The sequence below is a fragment of the Equus quagga genome, chromosome 13 (assembly GCF_021613505.1).
Source record: "Equus quagga isolate Etosha38 chromosome 13, UCLA_HA_Equagga_1.0, whole genome shotgun sequence".
Taxonomy (NCBI): domain Eukaryota; kingdom Metazoa; phylum Chordata; class Mammalia; order Perissodactyla; family Equidae; genus Equus; species Equus quagga.
In genome coordinates this window covers 34,885,345-34,891,768 of record NC_060279.1, presented here as the reverse complement: position 1 = coordinate 34,891,768, position 6,424 = coordinate 34,885,345, and the positions used below count along the sequence as shown (strand labels likewise).

The following is a 6,424-nucleotide window of genomic DNA, read 5'->3' as shown; positions in this document are numbered from 1 at the left end:
TGGTCTCTTTGAAGGCAACTGGTTCTTCCCTAAGAATAGCAGAGAATTGGTGGTAACTTACATTGTTACACAGGGCAATCATAGAGATTCTAATGAAGCAACAAATGAGAAGTCAGAGAAGTGAATGAGGTGGGGTGGGGGTGAGATGGGGAAGAGAATATTTGGGGAACATTCAAAAAAGGAAGAGAAGGACAGAGTGACAGAAAAGAGCAGGGGCATGAGAATATTAGATAGGGTGTTGGGAAGCCCTTAAGTTTCATGCTTCAGTTGTATGAATGAGAAAAAAAGTCCCCAAGAGGTAAAGTGACTTTTCAATGCCACACAAGACTTGTTCCGTAGCAATTGAGTGAGGGGAAGGTGAAAAGGATGGAAGCTCAAGAGGAGAGTCAGCACTGGAGGGGCAATGAGTCTGAGTAGGCAGTCCAGAGAACTGAAGGGAAATGAGATTCTGAGTCAGTGGCCCAGAGAACTAAAGGGGAAGTGAGAGCTGAATAGGTAATTCAGGGTTTAGGGAAAGAGCAGGTTTTTTTCTTTTTGAAGACAATGATTAACGGAAATGTTTTTCTGATAGAAGTAGAAGCAAGTCATAATAGAAATATTGTGAGGTAGGTTTGTTTAGAACAGAAATCAAAGACCAACTTTTCTGAGAGAAAGAAAGAACATCTGCAAATGAAATGCTGTTCCTGCAGCTTCTATTGCTAGCAGTTCTCCTCCCAGGTGGAGACAATAAAGATGGTAAGAACTCTGACAACCGGCCAGTTGGATGCAAGAGGGTCTGTGTGTGTGTGTGTGTGTGTGTGTGTGTAGGTAGTGGGTTTTCCCCAGCATATATGTACAGAGTGAAAGTGTCAGCCTTGTTACATTCTGGGTATCTCTGACCAGGTCCTTGTGTTCTTGTGCAGGCTGGATACAAAGCATGGGGCCCTGAAACAGGAAAGTGTCTCTTGATATAACACTATGGCTCTTATTTCCTTCAGATTCTAAGTTTCCCCTCTATTTCACCTCTATTTATCCATTCTCTGTCCTTCCCAATGTCTGTTTTTGTCCTTATTTTATCTGCTCTTTCGCTACAGACTTCCATCAGCCAGTCTCCTTCCAAGTCATCCAGATCTCATCCTTTTACAACCATTCTTGGTTCCAAACTTTGGGCTCAGTCTGGTTGGATGAGTTCCAGATTCATGAGTGGGAGAGCAACTGTGGCAGTATCATTTTCCTGAGGCCCTGGTCCAAGGGCAACTTCAGAAATGAGGATTGGATGGAACTAGGGAAGTTATTCCATATGTTCTCCAGTGGAAATCTTCAGGCATTTCCCAACCATGCCAGTCAATGGCAGCATGAATGTGAATTCTATTCCTTCCACAGGGAGTGGGGATATTGGTGGAAGTGTGTCTATGTCTCAATGAGTTTCTTTTTCTTCTACGAAACAGTCTTCATTCACTTCTGAACCTTACCTCCTCTCCTCATAAATCTGCAATTACACACTTTTGGGCAGACTGTAAAATTGAAATCCTGATTCTACAAAAGCTTCGAGTCATCTGTTACTTACAAACTCCTCTCTCATTGACATCAGGCTTGTGCCTTATTATCTTCCATCAGTGGTTTCCAGTGACCACTCCTTTCCCTGGCATCCAACAAGATACTCTCAGCTTCCTCACTCTTTGATTGACTCCTTAAAGAAGGATTTTCTTCCCCATTCCATCTCTTCAGCAATCTGTCAACACATTCACTGTAATCTATTGCATTCCATTCACTCTACATTATTATAATGGCAACTCTCTCACATTCAGTCCTACCTTATTCTCTTGTCCAAAGCATTCATTTTGTGTTATTTCAACAATTTGGCCCCTTCCTCATTTCATCCATCTCTTCCTCCAACTACCACTAATTTCTCTTTTTCAGAACCTCTGTTGAAACCAAACTTTGCCCCATTCCCTCAAATCTCCTAGATTTTCCCTTCTGTTTGTATTGTCTTTTGCTTCCATTCATTTCATTTTATATTTTTTACTCCCTCCTAATTCCCAACCCCTCTTCCCCAGATCCCTTTGAGTTTCAGACAGCAGGAGACTGTGAGCTGCACTTTGGGGCAGCCTCAGTAGGCTTCATGGGGGTTTCTTATCAAGGATCAGATTTCTTGAGCTTCCAAAACAATTCATGTTTGCCATCTCCAGAGGGTGGAATTAGGGCTCAGTATGTTTGCAGACTATACAGTTTGGACCAAGTCACCCTGGAAATAATACACAGGCTCCTTAGTGACACCTGCCTCACTTTCACTTGAACCTTCTTGATGCAGGAAAGGCAGATGTCCAGCGACAAGGTCAGTGCTGCAACCTTACTCAAAGAATTCTCTATTTTAAAATCATACCTTCCCATTAGCTCCTTCCCACCTTCTTAAGAACGAGCCAAGAGGAAAAGAGAATCATAGGTGACAGATTCCTAGAGATTGTAAAGATGTGTCTCTCTAAACTGATGTGTAGGTTTGAACCTCTAAGTCTGTGTTAGAGTCCTCATCTGTTTATCTTTCCTATCCTCTGCAGAAAGGCCAGAGGCCTGGCTATCTGTTAGCCACAGTCCTGGTCCTGGCCATCTGATTATGATTTGTTACCTTTCTGGCTTCCACCCAAAGCCTATTTGGGTGATGTGGATGTAGAGTGAGCAGGAGCATCTGAGTACTCAGCAAAGTGACACTCCCAATGTAGATGGGGCATGGTATCTTTGGAAGTTCTTAGATGTGGAAGCCATTGAGGCAACTGACCTGTCTTGCCAAGTGAGACACAGCAGTCTAAGAGGCCAGGACATCATCCCCTACTAGAGTAAGAAAGAACTGGGGCCCAAGCTGGGAATAGGAGTAGGTGATCCTCAAGCAGACCAGGAGATGAAAAATTTGGGATTCTACGGACTACAGACTCAAAAGAAATAAAAGTAAGTTATCAAAGAAATAGAAAACTGGAAAATGAGGGATCTGCAGATGTAGGAGGATGTTGAGGGTTAGATGAAGTCTTCATCTCTAAAAAGGGATGAAAGAAGAAATAGAAAGAAAGGACATATTGGTGGGGCAGACACTCAAATGAATAAAAGAAGACCCGGGAAATGCAGTAAAACAGAGAGTGGATTTGAAATGACACCCTCGTTTGCTCCAAAATCCACAGAACATCACATCTCCATGGGTTTGATCTTGACAGTGATAATGTCCGTGGTGCTTCTGAAAGGTCTTGAATTTTGGCTTAGGAAGTGGTGGTGAGTTCTTTGTATCCATCCTTCCCAATCTTTCCCCACTCCCCACTTTTCTTCCCATCTTTTTTGTTTTCTCTCTCCTCAGTTCTCCTCCCAGTCCCCTTCCTTCTTACTCTTCACTTCTCACCTTCACCTCATGCAGAGTAACTTCCATCTTTGTTCTTGACAGGACGCATTGTGAAATTCCAAGGATTCTTCTCCCTTTGGAATGAGATCCCAGCAGCTAAGAGGCTCAAGACATATCTAAACTTATCCCTGTGTTGATATTCTTTCAACTTTCCTTGTACAACTTTGTGTGTTGTTGTTGATTTTTGCTTAATTGTCAGTTGTCAATACAAGCTAAATATAATTTTGGAGGATTTGTTGTTCTGACCTGGGTTCTGGAACTTAAATCTCAAATTATAACTCTGAATGGATGAGGTCCTAGCAAGCTTCACATATTCAAATATTAATGGGTCATCATGTCCATTTCAGATGTCACTTCCTCCAGAGGGCCTTCCCTAATGCACAAGGGGAAGCAGTCTCTGCCTTGTCTGAGTTCCCAGCACGTTTGAATTGTACTTTGCCAAATCTAATCCTCACTTCCTTCCCTTTATTGCAGCTATTTAGATTGCTTTTCCCTTATAATTTTTATGCTATTTGAGAGCAAAATCCATGTCTTTTTATTATTGATATCCTTGGCAAAGTGTCTCACCTGCACGTAATATGATCTCAATAAAAACCTGTGTTGAATTTATGCCATATTTATAGTCTATTCTTATTCTTTTTCTTCCTGACACCTTTGTAATACTTGACACATTTCATGATTTCCTTGTTAAGAGTCTTCTCACTTTTCCAAGAGACTCAGACTTTCCTAATTCCTTACTGGCTTCACTAAACCCCTAAGGAAAAACAATGCTGCCTCTGACCATTCTTATATGTAACTAGAGAGACCTACTGGAGTGAACCTATTGCTCCCAGTATTCTAAACAAAAAGAATAAGGCAGGATGTAGGCCCTTGCTACTCAGTGTGGTTCAGGGACACACAGCAGTTATCACCTTGGAGCTTGTTAGAAATGTAGAATCTTGGGCCTCACCTTAGAACTTCTGAATCATAATTTTCATTTATCAAAATCAACAGGGGATTGAAAGGTGCGGAAAAATTTGAGAAGCACTGATACAGGTGATGGATGAGAGTTAGTGCAAGTGTGTCACTGAAGAAAAAGAAGATGGTCAAAGACAGAGAAGAGGAGTGTTGATCCTGGATTGAAGTGAGATCAAGGCAAAGAGAGAACATACAGTACATTCTCACTGCTCATGGCTGTTGTGTTAAAGTCACTGTGAACACTGAGTTTGTGAATATTGAACCATCGCTCCTTTGGGAAATACAGGGTTAGGTTCCTGGGAGCTTCTGGTCACAACATTTGTGTCACCTGATGAATACATAGCCTTGTTCTATGTGTGTTTCTATTTAAAGACACCTTATTTAATATATATTTATTTCCAAATGATTTATTTATTATATGCAGTATTCTTTTATAGTAAACCAGCCAACAAGTGTTTAACATATTCCCAACCCGGGTGATGTGTTGGTAAGTTTCTCGGGCTTTCATCTACATAGCTGTGCTATCCACTATGTTTTTAAAAACAAAGAAATAAAGAAGCAAACAAACAAAAAGCAGTAATCATCTCATGATTCCACGAATCTGGCTCCTTTTCCATCTTTCCATAACTTCATCATAGCATTATAGATATTACTTTAGCACTCTCTGGAGTGGCTCCACTTACAGATCAGCAAATTTCCTTTTCCTTTTTCTGGAAGTACTGGATTCTTGATTCATTAACACTGAACTCTTGGCCCACAACCCTATAACTCTTGCCTGAACAAAGCTTATCTACATATGCATCTTCTCCATAAGGCATATCACAGCCTTCTTGTGCTTAGGAACACTGACAGCTCTTCAGGACTATGTTTCAAGGCCATTTTAAATAGCAAGATTGCCAACCAAAATCACAAAAATTCAGAAAATGTGGCACTCAATAGGCTGTGGAAAGGACACATTTATAGTTATGAGAACCAAAATAAGAAGGCAAAGTGTCACCTTGTTCAACCTCAGCTAGAAACATGTGAGGTGAGGTCTCAAATTTTGTGCTACTCTGCACATATCTATGAATGACTGTGACAGTATTGTGAATAATTAGTTGGGGATTACAAACTTTAGCAGCAGCTGAATTAGCCAATACAGGATTCATGAACAATGGAGATCCACTCTTTCTAACTAATGACCATGAATGGCAGTGTGAGTCAACATACCCATGGCTAGACTTCAATTACTTTAGGATTTATTAATTAATTCAATAAATACTTCTTAAGCATTTACTTTGCAGCAGGAACTTATTGAGTATACAGTCACCGGGGAGAGAAAGAATTGCTATCTTCTGAGCTTGAAAATATTGCTGCCTTCATTTGATTCTAGAGTTTACTGTTTTCATTGCTTGTTGTTTCTTTCTTAGTTCCTTAGTACAGCAACCTATTTGGGTTAAACTAGGGGAAAGGGACTTCACTCTAATTTGTTTAGGGGGCTGAGAGAGGAAGCCCAGGGCAAGGAGAACATCCGGAGGGACCCAGTGCAGCTGGTGGCAGCTGCACATGTGGAAATTTGGAGAAAAGAAAATTGAGATTTGATAGCAGAGAAAGATGAAAACTATGGGATGTGGAAGAGCAAACATTGGGACCGCTGCAATCTTTCCACCTGGATTAGACTGGTTGCTTCTCTAGGCTCCAATCTACCTTGTCACCCTCACGTGGCAACCATGTAATTTTGGTTGATTGACTCCAGCCTCATTTGTAGTCTTGGACTCTGAGCAGACGAAGGCGATCATGAGAAAATATCCTTGATGATGTGATAGGTTAAAGCATGGACAGGGAACCTATAATTTAAGCTGAATCATGATACAGATCCCACTTATCCTTGCTCAGAGTGATGGCTCAGCAGTAGGCACCTGCTCTAAGGTGACACAGTTTATATGAAGCTTGATTCTTGTGTTTGATGGTAGGGAAAAGAGATGCTGTGTCTTGTCCTGGATGTTATGGTCTGGGGATAAGACTCGAAACAACTAAAGCCATGTTTTTAGCATCAGAAAAGCAAGCTGAAGATAAAATCACAGATGCATGTAGACAGAGAAATTTTGCACTTAAAACTTGCTAAAAGGG

General features: G+C 41.1%; 1 pseudogene; it reads left to right on the top strand.

Moving 5' to 3' along the window:
• The first annotated feature begins 674 nt into the window (after positions 1-674).
• On the top strand, positions 675-3,443 carry LOC124251253 (T-cell surface glycoprotein CD1a-like; annotated as a pseudogene).
• Positions 3,444-6,424: the final 2,981 nt, after the last annotated feature.